Below are 21357 nucleotides of genomic sequence, written 5' to 3' on the forward strand. Positions count from 1 at the left end.
AAATGCATCCACCAAAGGGAAACATTTTCTTTCCTTCCTTCCTTCCTTCCTTCCTTCCCTGATGCCTTTCTCTGCTGCATGTTTGTATAAAATTTTGCATAAGATGCATATTTTTGCGAAGCAATATTCGTTAATAGGATGCTGGGGCAGAATGGCTGAGACAACCCAGTCAGATAAATAGTATAAATAGTAACAATTGTTGTTATTATACTTATGATTATTGCCATATTCATGCCCACATTCACCAACTATACACATTATTATATATATACGTGATACAAGCTTAGAATACTGCATTGCAGAATTAGGAGAAATGTGAGCTAAAAATCAGAAGCAGAGGCAATGTGGCTTTTTAATTTGCTTTTATTGCGAGGGAGAAGCACATGCAACCAATGAGAATATTGCAAAGGCTTCCTCTTTCTGATCTGGATGCTTTGCTGGAGAAGGAGGAGACTCCAGCTGGGGATGCAGCAGGATCCAGTTGCTCTCAAAGTAAGGGAGCAGATCCCAATTTTCAAAGGGTCCTGTGTAAGCTGGCATCAATCTTCAGGGACTTAAAAACAAGCAAACAAAAACAAGAGCAAAAAAATCCCAGTTACTTCCATATCACCTGGAATCTATCAAAATTACAATCATAGATAGGAAGGCGGAGAACTCGGAAGAATGTTAAACGATATAACAGTGAATTGATGAGCCAAAACAAGTTAGACTAAGAATGCAACAGCATAGGTCCCAGATAAATTTTGATGCCAAGTAGGTAAAATAAGTAGGTAAAATAAAATATGCATCATAGGTCTAAAGGATGATGTAGAAACAAGATTTAGGACATAATATACAAATGGAAGACTGGGGAAAATTATGGAAAGTGAACTTAAAATTTGCTGATTGTACACTGTTGAAAGAGAATTACAGTAGTACCTCGGGTTACATACGCTTCAGGTTACAGACTCCACTAACCCAGAAATAGTGCTTCAGGTTAAGAACTTTGCTTCAGAATGAGAACAGAAATTGTGCTCCAGCGGCACAGCAGCAGCAAGAGGCCCCATTAGCTAAAGTGGTGCTTCAGTTTAAGAACAGTTTCAGGTTAAGAACAGACCTCCAGAACGAATTAAGTACTTAACCCAAGGTACCACTGTATATGAAAATGATGTACAGATGGTATATCACTGCTGTAAAAATGGCTAAAATGTATAGAACAGGCTCCAATAAGTTTCAGAAGTGTAATAAAAGGAAGGCACATTTATTCATATGTGGTGGAACTGTAAAATAACCAAAAACTTTGGGGAAATGATTTATAACCAAATGAAAAAAAAAATGTTTAAGATAACATCTGTTAAAAAACCAGAAGCTTTCTTGCTAGGCATTACAGGTCAAGACTTGCCAAAAGAGTGGAAGATGCGATTCGTGTACGTTACAACAATGGCTAGGATTTTACCAGCCCAGAAATGGAAAGATGACAAGATACCAACTAAAGAAGAGTGGCAAGAAAAACTGATGGAATATGCTGGCGAAGTTGACTGGGAAACTTAGAGATAAAGGCAATAGAGACTGGGAATCATTTATGTTCTGCCTACAGAAAAACTGCAAAGAAGTGGACTCGCTAGCAGGGTTCGATTTAACACTTACAATTAATAACATAGAAATTAAGATGTACAAATTGGAAAATAATAAAGTGTAAGTGGAAATATGAAAATAAGTATGGTATGAAAATGTTAAGAATATAATAATATTTAAGTTCATCTCCGGCACCTTGTTTGAGCTCTTTTTACCTCTTGCAACATATCTTTTTCATGTTGCACATTCCATCTTGAATCATTCCTTTGGGACACTTGTTAGATTTGCAAGTGCTGCCTCTCTTATAGCAATCTGGTCCAAGATTTGGGTCTTCCTTGGCAAATCCTTTGCAAAAGGAGAAACAAAAGAGATCCCTGTCCATTGCAAATTCAGAAGTGGAGGTAAGGGAAGGGAAACTTTAGAATGGGAAACATTATGTTGGATATGCAAAAAAGATACAGGATCATATTTCTGTATGTGGTGGAATTGCGAGGTGATCTGTGAATTTTGGAACAACATTTACAGTGAATTAAAAAAAACTATTCAAATTTACATTTCTAAAAAAAACCAGAAATTTTTCTATTAGGAATACTACCAATGGAAATAATAATAATAATAATAATAATAATAATAATAATAATAATAATAATAGTAATAATAAAGACCATTGTTTATGTACGCAGTTACGGCAGCCAGAATAACAGTGGCAAGAAATTGGAAAAATGAAACCTTACCAACGATCACAGAGTGCCAAATTCTTAAGATAGAATACCTGCAACTAGAAAAATTGACTGGAAAACTTACGAGGAATGTCAAACCAAAAGGTATTTAGGGAATGGGAAATATATAAAGAATACTTGAAAACTTACTGCACGAACAATAAGATACTTGCAGAAATAGAGTGATACTGACAACCAAGAATTATTCAAAATGTAATAGTGGATTATATGTCTATATACAAAATAAAATAATATAAATCTGTACAAGGGATACAGATAACATAAGTAGTAAAGGTGAAGGGTAAAGGGACCCCTGACCATTAGGTCCAGTCGTGACCGACTCTGGGGTTGCGGCAGTCATCTTTCTTTATTGGCCGGCATACAGCTTCTGGGTCATGTGGCCAGCATGACTAAGCTGCTTCTGGTGAACCAGAGCAGCGCACAGAAATGCTGTTTACCTTCCTGCCGGAGCTGTACCTATTTATCTACTTGCACTTTGACATGCTTTCAAACTGCTAGGTGGGCAGGAGCTGGGACCGAGCAACGGGAGCTCACCCCGTCGTGGGGATTCAAACCGGCAAGTCCTAGGCTCTGTGGTTTAACCCACAGTGCCACCCGCGTCCCTACATAAGTAGTATAATGAGAATTATTGGAAGTTTTAATCTTTTAATTTGTGGGCATTTCCGTGCACTCTGGCACTTGTCACGGTGTTGCGTTGTGCCAGAAGCGGTTTAGTTATGCTGGCCACATGACCCGGAAAGCTGTCTGTGGACAACCGCCGGCTCCCTCGGCCTGAAAGCGAGATAAGCGCCACAACCCCATAGTCGCCTTTGACTGGACTTAACCGTCCAGGGGTCCTTTGAAGGCAGCCCTGTTTAGGGAAGCTTTTAATGTTTAATAGATTATTGTATTTTAGTGTTCTGTTGGCAGCTGCCCAGAGTGGCTGGGGAAACCCAGCCAAATGGGCAGGGTATAAATAAATTATTATTATTATTATTATTATTATTATTATTATTATTATTATTATGTGGTGCAAGTTATCTCATCCACCCTGTGAGCAACACAAGGAATCTAGAATTTGAGCATCCCCAACAGATGCTCATCCCCAATGGAGAATGGAGCCCACCTCCATTCAACTGAAATCTACACTCCTGTAGCTCAAGCCATTCAGAGCTATCCTTGCCATCTGAAGTGGATGGCGTTTACCACCTGTTTTTATTTGTTTCTTTGTTCCCAATGTTAATGTTTTAACTTTTTTTGGAAACGGATCAGAGACTTTGCACAATTAAATTAAATTTAGAAAGAACTATGGGGACGCGGGTGGCGCTGTGGGTTAAACCACAGAGCCTAGGACTTGCTGATCGAAAGGTCGGCGGTTCGAATCCCAGCGGTGGGGTGAGCTCCCGTCGTTCGGTCCCAGCTCCTGCCAACCTAGCAGTTCGAAAGCACCCCTAAGTTCAAGTGGATAAATAGGGACCTCTTTCTAGTGGGAAGGTAAACGGTGTTTCCGTGTGTGGCGCTGGTGCTGGCTCGCCAGATGCAGCTTCGTCACGCTGGCCACGTGACCCGGAAGTGTCTTTGGACAGCGCCGGCTCCCGGCCTCTTGAGAGAGATGAGCGCGCAACCCTAGAGTCGGTCACGACTGGCCCTGACGGGGAGGGGTACCTTTACCTTTACTAGAAAGAACTAGGAAAGAGCAAAATGTCTGCAAGCTCCTCTCTGGGAGCTGGTGTGTATGTATGGTCCCAGAAATCCAAAATCTGTGACCTGTCAATCATGACTAAATGTGTATCTTTACGCGTAAATCAGCACATGCACATTTCCTGCAAACCTGTGTCCTCTTTTGCCCTTTTTCCTGGTCAGGCTTCATTGTTATGTTAGCTTTTCCTATGCAGAACATAAGCGGAACAGCATTCGCCCTCCTTCCTCTCCATCCCTTACCTGAAGCAGTCAGCAGCAGCAAAGACAGGACAGCCCAGAACAGGTGAAGGATCTTCATGGCTCAGTGAGGATGGATGGATGCAGAAAGGCTCAATGCAGGGCTACAAGGGTGAAGGTTGTCAGGGTTGGAAGGGCTCAGCTTCCCATATTTGTAGGATCCTTGGGAAGCTGTTTCCTCCCACTTCCTTGAGAAGTCTAGCAAGTTGTCACCATGCCCTGAAGCAAGATGGGGCTGCAAACCCAACCCTAAGCACAGTGTCTTTCTTGAAATGATATGGAGAGATGCAGAGATTAGATGTTTTGGCCTGTGGTAAGACCTAGAGGGTGCAAAACCAAGAAAAAGCACCCAGCCAAGTCACTGAGTACATCCTGGTAGATCCGTGGCTGATTTATTGACTCCCAATTGTTTAACAAGGCAGCAGAAAGTCTCTGTCCACCCTGCCGCTCCTTCCATTCTATATTATATGCCTAAAACAAAGGAAGGCTTGTTGGGTCATCAGGGATGGAAGGACCATGAGCCCCATTCAGCTTGGCACTGAAAACAAATTCTTGGGCTTGGGCTATGTCCACACAGGTGGCCTGAAATGCAGCAAAATTCCCCTTCCCGTGTGCTTTAAGACCATAAGAAAAACCTGCCACTCAGGCCAATGATCTACAGTCATACCTCGGGTTACGAACGCTGTGGGTTGCGTGTTTTCGGGTTGTGGACCGCACCGAACCCAGAAGTACCAGAATGGGTTACCTCTGGGTTTCTGCACTTATGCATGTGCAGAAGCGCAAAATGATGTCATGCACATGTGCAGAAGAGCCGGATCGCGTCATGCGCATGCGCAGATGCAGCACTTCAGGCTACGAACGTTGTGGGTTGCAAACATGCCTCCCGCACAGATCACGTTCGCAACCGGAGGTATGACTGTATGTCTTTGTGGTTTTTATATTGTAATTTTACATTGTGAACAGCCCTGCATCAAAGAATCGAAGAGTTGGAAGGGATGATGAGGATCAACTAGTCCAACCCCCCGCAATGCAGGAATATGCATACAGGGATTGAACCTGCTCACTTTATCCATGCTGTCCTCCAAGACCAAGCTCTCCAGTTCACCCGTCCATGGCTGGGAGGTGTCCGGCACTGGCATGCAAACACTTGAATACTGTCATAGAATTGTAGATTTGGAAGGGACCAGGAGGAGCATCGAGTCCAACACCATCCAATCGGGGCTCAAACCCAAGACCCTGAGATTAAGAGCCTCATGCTCTACCAATTGTCTTCAAGTGTAGGTTGGGATTATTAAAAGGGGGTCCCTGGAGTGAAGACATAGAAGGCCACTGGGAAAGCAAACTCTCAGAATAATGCATTAGGCTATTTGGGAGAGTTAAAAATGGAGGCCCCTTCACTCTTGAGAGTCCCATGGACTGCAAGAAGATCAAACCTCTCCATCCTGAAGGAAATCAGCCCTGGGTGCTCACTGAAAGGACAGATCCTGAAGCTGAGGCTCCAATACTTTGGCCACCTCATGAGAAGAGAAGAATCCCTGGAAAAGACCCTGATATTGGGAAAGATGGAGGGCACAAGGAGAAGGGGAGGACAGAGGATGAGATGGTTGGACAGTGTTCTCGAAGCTACCAGCATGAGTTTGACCAAACTGCAGGAGGCAGTGGAAGACAGGAGTGCCTGGCGTGCTCTGGTCCAGGGGGTCATGAAGAGTCGGACACGACTAAACAACAACAAAAATAGAGGATGTTTTGCAGGGGAGGAGGGAAAATGGGTGTCCTTCCTTGGGCTACGTTATACACATGACTTAAAGGTAGGTGGGGAGAGAGTGCCCATTCTCTCTGCAGAACCACAACTTGCCATTATTCATAGAATTATGGACACAGAGAGGCAACAGGACTGCTTGAGGTCCCCTGATTACATAATTGAAGAACACAAGAGAGATGTTGCTGTCCCAGCAGCATACCTCCATTTCCTCGTATCCAAAAATGTAAGAAGGGCCTTTAACTCTTGCCAGAAGTTTGGCTCTGCCCTCGCCGGTTCTGGAAGGATCTTTTGGAAAATTCCAGAACTCTCAGAGACTTTGCGCCTGCCCGTTAGGGGAAATAGGAAGCCCTGAACACTTATTTTTTAGATGTCCCTTTTACAATGAGGCACGTAGAGATACCATCGACCCCCATCTGGTGAGGCTTGCTGACCTTCCGGACAAGCCTAAACTCATTTTTCTCCTCTTAGGCAAAAATTACAAGATGACTCGGATGGTCGCCAGATTCAGTACACAGATTTGTAGGCGTAGAACACCCCCCCCCCCCCCCGGGAGCAAATCGATCTCTAGGAAAACTGCCGTAGTCGGCCTCCTGGGTGTCCCAGGGGCAATCTGCATGTTAGTTTAACCTTAGGTCTTTTTGTGTTCATGCAACTATTTTAATTTTAATCTATGAGCTGTTATTGTATATTGTTTTAAATGTCTATTTCACTCTTGTGAAAGCAGTCTCAGTTGTGCTTCTGAACTGGTCTTTGACCGTAATAATATATTATTATTACAGTCATACCTCATGTTACGTTTGCTTCAGGTTGCGCATTTTCAGGTTGCGTCCCCTGGCGACCTGGAAGTACAGGAAAGGGTTACTTCTTGGTTTGGCTGCTCGCACATGCGCAGACACGAAAAATGACGTCGCAGGCATGCACAGAAGCTGCGAATCACGACCCGCGACCCTCCGGAATGGATCGCATTCGCAACCAGAAGTACCACTGTATTATTATTGTCTTCAGTTGGGCACTCATGTCTTCAGTCTTCAGTTGGGCACTCATGTTTTGACTTGTTGTACATTGGCCTGCTACACCTGTGCCCCTGCACTCACAATGCATAGTTCTGTGGCACCTCCATATTGATTTTTATAGGTTTTGTGATCTACATGCCAGGTTCCAAAGCAGAGCCTCCCCAGCTCCCACCTTCAATCAGTTTTAAAGCTTTTTTGTTATAAGCACCAGCAGTCTATTTCCATTCTGTTTGAAGGGACCAAAGGTGGACACACAACCCCAGAAAGAGCACAACATGCCTGTCGCCTACCAGAGGTACCAGCTCTCCCCTAACACCCCATCCATCCAATGTATTTACAAGTCTGTCAATCAAGATGCCTGACAACACCTGATAAATGCCCACCCTGGGACATTCTTTGAAATGGTGAATACCTTGACTCCAGGATGCCTTATCAAGGGCATGTTTCATTCATACATAGATATCTTCTCTTTTAACAAGTCTGCTCAGATAGTTCATCCATACTTGCTAAACCAGTTTCACAGAAAGGAGGCCAGGAAGAATTTCCTGCTGTGTGAATGGAGGGGCTTCTGGGGTCCATTAACAGCTAAACATGGCTTTGATCTTGCTGGCCATACTATTTCAGACATGTGGTTTCAGACATGGGCATTTCCCTTGTGCACTTATGGAAGTGCATGCATTTAAGACGCCTTAGATTTCTTAAACCATAATCCCAGCTCTAACCACAGTGTAACCAGCTGAACTATTGGCATTATTTAGAACTTCGAACCCAGATAATGGAAAATTGGCAACCAGTGCATCTCTGAACAGTGTAACATGTTGTCCCTAGTAGCTGATCCTGTTTGCAGTCTGACTGCTGCTTTCTGCACTAGTATCAAATACCAGTTTTATCAACTCTGCCTGAGTCTCCAGGTTTCTAAGTTTAGCCTCATGCAAAAACCAAAAGATAACCCGTGGTGGTTATAGTATAGTTAGCAGATTTTTTTCAATGAATCCGGGGACACTTTCTTTCTTTTTCTTTTTTCTTTTGAAGCCGAGTAGCAACAGGGAGTCAGTAGTGGTGATGGTGAGGCAAAAGACCCTGGGCCAAAGCACACATGCATATTTTATAAAAGTGCAAAGCCCTTCTTTCGCACCCTGTGAAACATAAACGCTCTGAGTTTTTAAAAAGCTGGGCAATGGCTGCCCGCCCGCGGCTCCTGAGCCTCCCCCAATCTCCTTCCCCCTTTCGCCTTTGTTTTGACTGATCAGGGGAGGCTTGGGATTCGCAGGAGGGCAGCCATTCCCCAGTTTTTTAAAAACTTGGAGCATTTATGTTTCACAGGGTGCGAAAGAATGGCTTTGCTCCTTGCCTGGCAGAGAAACCGTGCGCCTTGCACCCCTCCTGGGTAACGGCCACCTGCCCGCAACTCCTGAGCCTCCCCCGATCTGTCAAAACAAAGGGGGAAGGGCGCAGGAGATCTGTACCGCCGGATGTCCCTGGTGTCCCCTTGTCAGTGGCAGTGGTGGCGGCAGCAAGCAGCTCCTGAAGCCACCCAGAGCCAACTGCGCTACCAGGCTGGCTCCGGGCTGCTGAGGCTGCTGCTGCCACATTTCCCGGGGACAGATTTGCAATTCTAGTTCATTAAGCTCATTGTGGCTCAACGGACTGTTTTGGGGGGACCCTTTCGCCTTCTAGCATTCTTTTCTAAAGATCTGCTTTGCTTCTGCACAACCATGCTGGTCTCATGAGTAAAGGTAAAGGTAAAGGGACCCCTGACCATTAGGTCCAGTCGTGGCCATCTCTGGGGTTGCGGCGCTCATCTCGCTTTATTGGCCGAGGGAGCCGGAGTACAGCTTCCAGGTCATGTGGCCACCATGACTAAACCTCTTCTGGTGAACCAGAGCAGTGCACGGAAACACCATTTACCTTCCTGCCAGAGCGGTACCTATTTATCTACTTGCAGTTTGACCTGCTTTCGAACTGCTAGGTTGGCAGGATGAGGGACCAAGCAACGGGAGCTCACCCCGTCGCGGGGATTCGAACCGCCGACCTTCTGATCGGCAAGTCCTAGGCTCTGTGGTTTAACCCACAGTGCCACCCACGGCTCATGAGTGCAAGGTGCTATTTTTGCTGCATAAGCAAGGACTCATACCTGAAAACTGGAAAGAGAGGGAACGGGGTTTTTTAATTAGCTTTTATTGCAAGGGGCAAGCTGGTATAATCATGGAACATTTTGTGGTGGCTTATTCTTTTGATCCAGATGTTTTGGTGAAGAAGCAGAAGGCATCTCTAGCTGGGGATGAAGCAGCAATCCAGTGGCTTTTAAAAGATCCTGGGTAAGCAGGACTCCTCGATCAGTCTAACCTGTTTGAAAACAAAGCAAAATATACAGCAGTTATTTCCATTTCACCTAGAATTAGATGTCAAAATGAAGAACATAGGAAGGTGGAGCATTGCAGGGAATGAATGAGCTAAGGCAATCAACAATAAGTATTGAAGGGAAATGTAAACTCCTGTGGACAAGAATAAAGATTTTGCCATGGTTTTTGTATATATTTCCATTGTTCTAGTGCATGTCCCAGCTCGCCTGAGAACTGAACAGCAAAAATAAATGACAAATGAAGGAAAATGGAAGATATAGACAATATACACTGGTAAAAGAAAATTACAGATCTGAAAGAAAAGTGAGTCATGCCTAGGACTCTACTGTCATATTCTAATGAACAAATGAAGACAGATTCCAGTTACAGAATCAACTCTGAGACTGTACAAACTCTTTAGAGATATTAACCTGAGTTTTCAGAATGAAGGATCAAATGAGTTAGTTATCTGTAGAATATGGGGAAATCCTAGTACTAAATTTGAGTTGGACCTTTCCTCGTTTACTCTGTGGGAAAGCAAAGAATGGCACCATGATTTAATTGATATGTTAATGAGCTGAGGAATGCAACGCATATGGCAATTCCATTAGTCCTACATGTTAAGTACCCTATATCTGTTGTTGTTGTTGTTGTTGTTGTTTAGTCGTTTAGTCGTGTCCGACTCTTCGTGACCCCATGGACCAGAGCACGCCAGGCACTTCTGTCCTCCACTGCCTCCCTCAGTTTGGCCAAATTCATGCTGGTAGCTTCAAGAACACCATCCAACCATCTCATTCTCTGTCGTCCCCTTCTCCTTGTGCCCTCCATCTTTCCCAACATCAGGGTCTTTTCCAGGGAGTCTTCTCTTCTCATGAGGTGGCCAAAGTATTGGAGCCTCAGCTTCACGATCTGTCCTTCCAGTGAGCACTCAGGGCTGATTTCCTTAAGAATGGATACGTTTGATCTTCTTGCAGTCCATGGGACTCTCAAGAGTCTCCTCCAGCACCATAATTCAAAAGCATCAATTCTTCGGCGATCAGCCTTCTTTATGGTCCAGCTCTCACTTCCATACATCACTACTGGGAAAACCATGGCTTTTACTATACGGACCTTTGTTGGCAAGGTGATGTCTCTGCTTTTTAAGATGTTGTCTAGGTTTGCCATCGCCTTTCTCCCAAGGAGCAGGCGTCTTTTAATTTCGTGACTGCTGTCACCATCTGCAGTGATCATGGAACCCAAGAAAGTAAAATATCTGAGCAAGGGCTAAAACACTAGAAGATAAGAAGAGGTTGTAATATTTGCAAAAGGAGATGGGGAAAAACCCAGGTGTGTTTCCGTGGCTATAAGTCCCATTGTGGTTCACAGAAATGAGTCTTTAGTCAAGTGATTGTGGAGAGAAGATTGAAAACCCTGAAATCAGAGGCTCCTTGACATGCTCAGCCTGGAGGGTTTGGGCCGTGGATGCTATTTGTGAGATTACGCTTACCTCCGGCAGGTTGTTCAATCTCTTTTTTGGGGAACCAAGATTACTTCTATTTACAACACCTTAGGCTACTCCATCTCCCGCACATTCCAATCCGAGTCTTGGGGTAACATGTCACTAGTAGGCAACGACCCCCTTTAGCTTTGCATTCTTCCTCAGTCTGTGGTGACTCCTGGGATTCCTGTTCTGTTTCCTGGGGTTCCTCACTCTGTGCTGTCTCCTTACAAAATCCTGCACAAAGAGAGAGAGAAAATATCACTGTACACTACAGGGACCAAAATATCACTGTGCACTGCAGAGAGCAAAATAATGTTACAGGTTTGCAGGAGGCAAAGAAAATTCAGAAGAGGAAGGAAAAGGGGGTACAAGTTCTTGGCACCTCAGGGTACAGTGGCATTCCAGCTCCGAACTCCAACCTTTTGCCACACATGTAGTCAGGACAAGAGTCAGACGCCGGTCAGCAAAAAGAAGCAGTTTTCAGTGAAGTTTACTTTTTATTGAAAGAATCGGCCTACAACTCAGTCACACATCCCAGTAGGTCTTGTCGCTACTGAGCAGTTACTAGGACTGAAGGGCCCTGCCTTCCACTCCTTCTAAGGCTCCTCCTCTTTCAAACATTTCCCAAGCACTCTCTAAAGTCATCTGCCCACCTCTGACCTCTGTTCTGCTTTTCTCATTGTCCGGCACGTTCTTGGGGACCAGTGGGGAGGGGAGCTTGTCACAACTGGAGAGAAAGACTCCCGGCATTCTTCAGCAGCCTCTAGATCAGTCTGCTTCAGCCTTGGAGTCTGAACTGCTCCCTGCCACAGGTTCCTCCTGCTCACTAAACCCTGTTGCCCCTTTGGCACACTGCACCTCCTCCCAATCTTCTCCCTCTGACCTCTCCTCAGTGTCCCACCACCAATCCCCATTATCTGCGCTTTCTTCCTCTGGGATTTGCATTTGGGGGTTCCCAGCTGTCACCTCAACACCACTCCTCCTCGTCCAGCCAGTCCCTGACACATGTTCTCCAACCCTGTTTGGAATCCATAGAAATGGGACCTTCAAGAATATTGCAACACGTTATATGTAGGCTGCCTCAGAAGACAGTTTGGAAACTTTAGCTGATGTAGAATTTGGTGGCCTGGTTGCTCAACTGGCCAAGAGGGCCCAAGCATATTACACCATTCCTGGCCCAACTGCACTGGCTACCGATTAATTTCCAGCCCCAATTCAATGTTCTGGTTTTGACTTATGAAGGCTTAAATGGCTCAGGGTTGTAATACATCCAGGTCTGCCTCTCTCTCAGCGGTTCTCAATCTGTGGGTCCCCAGATGTTGTTGGGCTACAACTCCCATCATCCCTGAGCTCTGGCCTTGCTAGCTAGGGATGATGTGAGTCGTAGTTCAACAACATCTGGAGACCCACAGGTTGATAAAGGCTGTTCCAGAGGAACCGGCCCAGACCCTGTGATTACCATCTGAGGCCCTTCTTCATTTGCACCCTCCACGAGAGGTCTGGAGGGTGGTAACACGAGATTGGGCTTTTATCTGTTGGTACCTGTTTGCGGAATGCTCTCCCCAAGGTGGCACACCTGGAGCCATCATTGCATATATTTGTGCACCAAGCCAAAGCTTTCCTTTATAACCAGGCCTTTGACCTTGTACTAACAAATTTGATAATACAATAAAATAAGGAAGTGTTTATAGTTTTGAGTAGTGCTCTCCTCTCCATTCCATTCTCCCTCCCCAGTTTTACACCCACACACCCACACCCCCCCCTTTACAGACCTCTTTAGGATATGGGATTATTTGAAGGGGGCTGTCCCTAACATTTACTGAGGTTTTCCCTGCCCTAAAGCTTCTTGGAACTACTGCAAATCTTAAGGTGCTCCTCAACCCTTGTTGATATGTCCCTCTTCTGCTTGAGTGCTGTTGCTTTAAACAATGCAGGATATCCAGCACTTGAGCTCTCCACTAAGGATCTGCAAATGTTCAGCTGAAATCCACACTCCCATAACTAAAGCCAGTTAGATCTAATTTCTCCCTACAGGGCAGCAGAAAGCAAACATTTCCACCCTTTCATGGAGCGGACAAGCATCAACCCAGTATCTCCAGGCTGTGGCTCTTTCCTTGAGAGCCACTGTCTGTTAGTGTAGACAGTTTAAAGCTAGATGGACCAGTGGTCTGATTTGGTAGAAAGCAGAAGGGTTAAAAGGACTGAGCTATTCTCAAAACCTTTGAATAGTGCGGTTTCCCAGCCCCAATATGCAGGACCTGAAGACAACTGCCTTCTTCTGTATCACTTACCAGACGTAGCCAGCAGCAGCAAAGACAGAATAGCCAAACATAGCTGGAGGATCTTCATGGCTCTGTTAGGATAGACGGTGCAGTGAGACTCGGTGCAGGGCCACAGGCCAGAAGGTTGTCAGGGGAGAGCCGAGTGATCCATATTTGTAGGATCTTTGGGAAGCTGTTTCCTCCCACTTCCTTGCAAAGTCCAGGAAGTCGTCACCATGCCCTGAAGAAAAGTAGGGCAGCTAGTTCAGCAATCAGCACACTGTCATCCCCTGAATGACATGTAGAGATGGAAAGATTAGAGGTTTTGGCCCATTGTGAGACGTGGAGGACGCTAAGACCGGAACAAGCACCCAGATGAGTCACTGAGCACCAGTGTACTGGAAGAGGCAAAGGTCACCAGTGTGATCGCCAAAAATGGGAAACACTGGGCTGTGAGCACTCCAATTGGAGAACAGTCTTTATCAAAGGTATTATGGTCTTTTAAGACGCACAAACTCAGGACAAAGGGAAGAAATGTGCTACGAGGAAGGCACGCTTGGCAAACCCTCACCATGATCAACTCCCTCCTGGAAACCAGTGTCCCCACTGTGGAAGGACATGTATATCCAGAATTGGCCTCCACCATCACTGACGGTCTCACTGTTAATACTGTGTTTATGGAATATTTAGGATTTATTGCTGTTTTAATGGCATTCTTTGCTTTTAAAACTGTGTGCTGCTTACAGATTTTTAAAATGTTAACTGGTTTATAAATGCTTTCAAATCAATTCAGGTTTGCTTTTATCAAAGTGACTCTAGTGTTGCAAATTGTTTACTGCCTTGCTTGGTTGCTGTTTTTTTTAAAGGAAACCACTGTCTAGAAAGATTTTTAGGAATCTCAACGGCCTTGGCCCAGTATACCTGAAGGAGCTTCTCCACCCGCTTCATTCAGCTATTCACCTTGTTTAGAACCTCAAGCCCGGATTATAGAAAATTGGCAACCAGTACATCTCTGAGCAGCGTAACATGTTGTCCCCAGTAGCTGCTTCTGTGTGGCGTCTGGCTGCTGATTTCTACTAGTTTTATCAACACTGTTTACAAGGTTTAGCCTCACGAAAAATTGTTACTTGTCTCCTTAGCTAAGGGGTTGCGTAACTCCATAAAAAGGTAAAGGTAAAGGGACCACTGACCATTAGGTCCAGTCGTGACCGACTCTGGGGTTGCGGCGCTCATCTCGCTTTATTGGCCGAGGGAGCCGGAGTACAGCTTCCAGGTCATGTGGCCACCATGACTAAACCTCTTCTGGTGAACCAGAGCAGCGCACGGAAACGCCATTTACCTTCCTGCCAGAGCGGTACCTATTTATCTACTTGCAGTTTGACCTGCTTTCGAACTGCTAGGTTGGCAGGATGAGGGACCAAGCAACGGGAGCTCACCCCGTCGCGGGGATTCGAACCGCCGACCTTCTGATCGGCAAGTCCTAGGCTCTGTGGTTTAACCCACAGTGCCACCCACGGCTCATGAGTGCAAGGTGCTATTTTTGCTGCATAAGCAAGGACCCCTACCTGAAAATTGGAAAGAGAGGGAACGGGGTTTTTTAATTTGCTTTTATTCATAGAATCATAGAATCATAGAGTTGGAAGAGACCACAAGGGCCATCAAGTCCAACCCCCTGCCAAGCAGGAAACACCATCAGAGCACCCCTGACATATGGTTGTCAAGCCTCTGCTTAAAGACCTCCAAAGAAGGAGACTCCACCACACTCCGTGGCAGCAAATTCCACTGTTGAACAGCTCTTACTGTCAGGAAGTTCTTCCTAATGTTTAGGTGGAATCTTCTTTCTTGTAGTTTGGATCCATTGCTCCGTGTCCGCTTCTCTGGAGCAGCAGAAAACAACCTTTCTCCCTCCTCTATGTGACATACTTTTATATATTTGAACATGGCTATCTTATCACCCCTTAACCTCCTCTTCTCCAGGCTAAACATGCCCAGCTCCCTTAGCCATTCCTCATAAGGCATCATTTCCAGGCCTTTGACCATTTTGGTTGCCCTCCTCTGGACACGTTCCAGTTTGTCAGTGTCCTTCTTGAACTGTGGTGCCCAGAACTGGACACAGTACTCCAGGTGAGGTCTGACCAGAGCAGAATACAGTGGCACTATTACTTCCCTTGATCTAGATGCTATACTCCTATTGATGCAGCCCAGAATTGCATTGGCTTTTTTAGCTGCCGCGTCACACTGTTGGCTCATGTCAAGTTTGTGGTCAACCAAGACTCCTAGATCCTTTTCACATGTACTGCTCTCAAGCCAGGTGTCCCCCATCTTGTATTTGTGCCTCTCTTTTTTTGCCCAAGTGCAATACATTTCTTCCTCTTAAAGTTCATCTTGTTTGTTTTGGCCCAGTTCTCTAATCTGTCAAGGTCGTTTTGAAGTGTGATCCTGTCCTCTGGGGTGTTAGCCACCCCACCCCTCCCAGTTTGGTGTCATCTGCAAATTTGATCAGGATGCCCTTGAGTCCATCATCCAAGTCGTTGATAAAGATGTTGAATAAGACCGGGCCCAAGACAGAACCCTGTGGCACCCCACTAGTCACTCTTCTCCAGGATGAAGAGGAACTACTGATGAGCACCCTTTGGGTTCGGTCAGTCAGCCAGATACAAATCCACTGAGTGGTAGCATAGTCAAGACCGCATTTTACCAGCTTCTTTACAAGAATATCATAGGGCACCTTGTCAAATGCCTTGCTGAAATCAAGGTAGGCTACATCCACTGCGTTCCCTTCATCTACCAGGCTTGTAATTCTGTCAAAAAACGAGATCAGGTTAGTCTGACATGACTTATTTTTCAGAAATCCATTCTGACTATTGGTGATCACAGCATTCCTTTCTAGGTGTTCACAGACTGTTTGCTTAATGATCTGCTCCAGAATCTTCCCTGGTATTGATGTCAGACTGACTGGGCGATAATTATTTGGGTCCTCTCTTTCCCCCTTTTTGAAAATAGGGACAACATTTGCCCTCCTCCAGTCTGCCGGGACTTCGCCTGTTCTCCAGGAATTCTCAAAGATGACTGCCAGTGGTTCTGCCAGTTCTTTTAATACTCTTGGATGCAGTTCATCTGGCCCTGGAGACTTGAATACATCTAAACTAGCCAAGTATTCTTGTACTATCTCCTTAGTTATTCTGGGCTGTGTTTCCTTTGCTGAATCATTTGCTCCAAATTCTTCAGGTTGGGCATTGTTTTCTTTATCGGAGAAGACTGAGGCAAAGAAGGCATTGAGGAGTTCAGCCCTTTCTATGTCCCCTGTTTGCATTTCACCATCTTCTCCTCTGAGTGACCCCACTGTTTCTTTGTTCTTCCTTTTGCTACAAACATACCCATAGAAGCCTTTTTTGTTGCTTTTAACCTCTCTAGCAAGCCTGAGTTCATTCTGTGCTTTAGCTTTTCTGACTTTGTGTCTACACGTGCTGGCTATTTGTTTGAATTCCTCTTTGGTGGTTTCCCCCCTTTTCCATTTTTTGTACACATCCTTTTTTCATCTTAACTCAGTTAAAAGTTCTTTAGATAGCCACCCTGGCTTCTTTAGGCACCTTCCATGTTTCCGTCTCATTGGTATTGCCTGACGTTGTGCTTTTACTATCTCCCTCTTAACAAACTCCCAGCCATCATGAACTCCCTTTCCTTTTAGTATTATTGTCCATGGGATCTCACCCAGCACTTCCCTAAGTTTTATGAAGTCGGCTTTCTTAAAGTCAAGAAATTGAATCCTAGTATGCTTGGCTGTTCCTTTCCGCTGTATAGTAAACTTCAGAAGAGCATGATCACTCGCGCCTAATGATCCTTCCACTTCTACCCCACTAACCAGGTCATCAACATTGGTTAGGACCAGATCTAAAATGGCTGTTCCTCTTGTTGCTTCTCCCACTTTCTGGACAATGAAGTTGTCTGCAAGGCCAGTGAGGAATCTGTTTGACCTTATGCTCTTGGCTGAGTTTGACATCCAACAAATATCCGGGTAATTGAAGTCCCCCATTACTACTATCTCCCTTCCTTTTGCATGCTTGGCCATCTGTTCCAGGAAGGCATCATCTCCAGCAGGCTCTTTTGATGTTCTTCACACAGGTGGGAGGGGCAGTGATGACCTCACTGCATTTCAGGCCACTAATGTGTGCATAGCCCAAGCCCAGGGATTTCTTTTCAGTGCCAGAACTGTGAATGGGCTCATTGTCCTTCCACACAAAACCTCACTCCTGGTTACCCTCCAAGCTTTCGTTATCTATCATCTAGATCGGAAAGAGCAGGGAGGATAGAGACTTTTTGTTGCCCTGTTAAACAATTGAGAGACAGCTCAAACTATTGCAAATCATCCATAAATCTACCAATAGGTACTCAATGTCTCAGGTGGCTGCTTTTTCCTGGTTCTGCATCCTCCAGGTCTTGCCACAGGCCTGAACTTCATCATCTCTCCATCTCATTCTAGGGGGCACACTGTGCTTATGACTTGGCTAGAAGCCCCACGTTCCTTTAGGGCATGGTGATGTCTTGCTGGAGATTGCAGAGTAGTGGGAGGAAACAGCTTCCCAAGGGGCTACAAATACGGAAAGTTCATCCCTCCTAATCCTGACAACATTCTGCCTTGTAGCCATGCGTTGAGCCTCTCTGCATCCTCTCATCCTCCCTAAGCCATGAAGATACTTCACCTGTTCTGGGCTGCCCTGTGTGTGCTGCTGCTGGCTTTTTCAGGTAAGGGATGAAGAGAAAGAAGGGAGAAGGAGACTTCTGTTCAGCTCGGGTTCTGCCTAGTATATACAGTGGACGCTCGGGTTGTGAACGTGATCCATGCTGGAAGCACGTTCGCAACCCGCAGCATTCGCTACCCGTAGCGTTGTGTCTGCGCATGCGCGGGTTGTGATTTGGCACTTCTGCGCATGCGCAAAGCACGATTTAGCGCCTCTGTGCATGCGCAAGCACCAAAACCCAGAAGTGACCCATTCTGGTACTTCTAGGTTCGGCGCAGTGTGCAACCCGAAATCGCGCAACCCGAAGCATCTGTAACCCTAGGTATGACTGTATATTCAAATGTTTTGAGAGAAGCTCACAAATTTTAACCCAGCAGCACTGGGAGACTGTTTAAGAAGAGGCAGACTAGGATTTTGCAAACTCACAGCAAGTTTGCAATATTGGAGCTGTGTACATCTAAGTAGCAAGGGAATTCTGTGGCATCTAGCCCTGCTTCACACTTCATGGTAAACCAGATTTTGGCTTCCTGAGACTATGCACACACACCAGCTCCTAGAGAGGAGTTTCCACCCTAGTCCTTTTATTTCTTTCATTTCCTTTTGCAATGTTCACATGCTACTCTAAACCCTGTAATTCAGTGGTTTTCAATCAGTGTGCCATAGCACCTTGAATGATGGTGAGGGGTGCCTTGGGCAACATTGGCCTCTGTCCCTTTTTCCTTCCCTCCCTCCTCTGATGCCCTCTTGTGTCTCTGCCTCCCAAAGGCCTGCACAGCTGTTTGTTGCAGCAGCCCTGGCTACAAGCTCCCCAGGTGAATGGTGCCTCTGGGGCTGACCAGGGGTTGCTTCCCGGGCCCCTGTGGGGCAGTGGGAGAACGCCCTTCTCTTGGGGGCAGCAGCTGGAGCTGCCTAGAGCACTCCCAAGGAGAGGGGAGAAGAGACAGAGGGAACACTCCACAAGAGAGGGTTTGAAAAGGGGTATGGGGCTGCCAGCTCCGCAGGTAAGGGGTGACATATCTGGGCTCCTGATCCCCACAGGGGTTCCATGAAAGAATGCAGTTGGTCAAGGGAGCCGTGGACCCATAAAGGTTGAAAACTTCTCCTCTAATTGGTTTGCACACAAAAAAACCCAACCCAACAATGAGGGATTTTTTATTTCAAATCTCCCCCCCCCCCCAAAAAAAAAACTATAAATGTTGACTCAAGAAATACTAATTGAGTGGTTCCAGTTTCATCAGGTTGTGGATATTCTCTATGATTTTATGGTCCATATGCATGCCAAGCACACCTTTACTCCGGGAGAGGATGTATTTTTTAAAATAGGGCCCTCCAGGAAAGAATTTAAAGCAGCTATGTAAAAAGCCTTAGTCAATATTAAGTTAGGAGATTTGACCAGTTTGAAATCTACATGGAAGAAGGAGAATATTGATGAAGGAAAATGGGAGTGGGGCTATGGAGAGTGCCTCCTTTTAAGACGGTATTTGTTCAGACACATGAATTGGCTTTAAAAATGCGTTTGACAAGGTATCGTGCTCCTATCAAGGTTTCTGTGTCACTTCCAGCTCCTCTGCTTTGTGCTGGAGGAGATACGGGAACAAGGGTACTTATTTCCACGTGTGGTTGGAGTGCCCACTGGGGCTGCCATTTTGCCTAAAGTTTTTCACTGAAATAAAGATTATCGGGGATCAGGTTCAGTTCTCAAACAGATTGGTTTTTGCTGTCTTTACTCCTAGATCTAGTTTGCTTAAATTACAACAAAAAGGTAGACTCCCTGCTCCTGTTCTACAGTCTGTGAACCTTTGCCTCCCTTTCCTCCTATTCTGAATTTACTCTCCGCTTCCCTGTGGACAATGATTTTCTCTCCCCCCCTCCCTTTCTACAGGATTTGCCAAGGAAAGACCAGAGGGCAGCAAGGATTGCGATAACACGAGTGGTGGTTGCACCCACAATGCTTAAGATTGGAAGTTGTGGAAATGTGAAGGGATGTTGCAAAAGGTAATGTCGGCTTCCCCTCCCCCCAAAAAACCCCAAACATAATCTCACACACAGCCTGTTCCACTCCCAAAGCCCCTAGACTTAGTATGTCAAGGATCCTCTGATATGGGGGACTTCAGACTGCCCTCCTTTACCAATAATTCATCCTTTACTAATGATTTGTCTCCCATGAAACAAAATAGGGCTTACATATTCCTAAGGAAACACATTTCTTCTTTCCATTACTCTGAATTCAAGTATGAGTATTCATGTTGACCTCCTTCTGCCCTTCCTGGTCTTTATAAGTTAATAACTTACTTGAGCAGTAATTGGCCACCTTGGATTTCGGCTGAGGGACCTGCTGAACACAGAAAGCACCTTATATCACATATAACTCAGGTCACATTTTGTGCAGGGGAGAATCACTTAAGACAGTTTGTAAGATGCTTGCTAGACTTAACCATACATTTCTTTACAGGCTTACAACATTTCATACAGTATGTCTATTTGTGTGCATTCTTGTAAGATTCATTGCTTGCAGATATCGAAGGCTTTCCATGGGACAGCGTCCATAATACGATAAGAGGGTGAAATGACTTGTAGTGTAATCCTGTACAAGCCCACATGGGTAGCATGTAGCTGCAATTCTATACCTAGTGTATTTCCATTTATTTAGTGCTTTTGTGAAACCAACGACAATTCCATAAATAGAAACAATGCATATATGTTTTAAAGGAAACTCCCATATACATTGAAGTCCTCAGCTCATTAGCATATCCATTAATAAAAAAAGAAAGATGTCATTCTCTGTGTTTCCATAACAACAGAACTGGTTGCGGGAAGGTGCAATTCAATTTTCATCCCTGGGTTTCTGCATATTCCTCCCATCACTAATTCCTTTGATGATGAATTCTAAAAAAAAACCTCATGTGAATATCTCTTGAGTGTTTCTTCTTTTGTACATTCTCAAAGCTGACCTCGTTATTGGAATATGTCATTTGTTCATTAGAATGTGACAGAACAGCCCTAGGCATATCTACTCAGAAGTAAGCCTCACTGAGTTTAATAGGACTTAGTTCCAAGTATGTGAAACATTCTGGCCTGAGTTCATTATGGGAAATGAATGTTCCAAAGAATCACCTAAATTCTTCCTTCTTCCTTTTCTTTTAGATCTATAATGCTAGCTATATTTTACCTGCTTATATTATGGACATATAATATTTTATTATATTCCTTTTTTCCATTAAGTGAGTTTTCATTTGTTGCTGTTGTTCAGTGCCAAGCTGAGCTAGATCCTAAATAAAGATGTAAAACCATGACAGGATATTCATTCTTGTCTACAAGGTCCCCCCCCCCTTCAATTTCATAGTTTTCTGAGTGCTGCTGAAACAGAAGTAACTCTTGTAATTTTCGCTTGATTTTTAGGCAAACTCAAGAACTGATCACTGCTTGATTACCCAGGATCCCTTTAAAAAATCAGAGGTGTCCCCTCACTATGAGAGTCACTGGATCCTGTTTGATGTCCAGCTAGAGTCTCCTTCTTCTTCAACCACATCAAAACAAGTCCTTCTAACA

At 45.0% G+C, this 21357-nt stretch overlaps 1 long non-coding RNA gene across 2 annotated transcripts in view; it reads right to left on the reverse strand.

Moving 5' to 3' along the window:
- Positions 1 to 473: 473 nt before the first annotated feature.
- The window catches only part of LOC308474704, a 43387-nt gene continuing 22503 nt past the window's right edge, over positions 474 to 21357 (reverse strand). For both annotated transcript variants that reach the window (XR_013984872.1, XR_013984873.1), the window contains 4 exons: positions 6759 to 6812; positions 4215 to 4315; positions 1770 to 1899; positions 474 to 553 (listed from right to left, as the gene is read on the reverse strand). This is a non-coding gene — a long non-coding RNA (uncharacterized lncRNA). The remainder of the gene's footprint in view (positions 554 to 1769; positions 1900 to 4214; positions 4316 to 6758; positions 6813 to 21357) is intronic.

Source organism: Podarcis pityusensis (assembly GCF_964106645.2).
Source record: "Podarcis pityusensis genome assembly, chromosome: 3".
NCBI classification, from domain to species: domain Eukaryota; kingdom Metazoa; phylum Chordata; class Lepidosauria; order Squamata; family Lacertidae; genus Podarcis; species Podarcis pityusensis.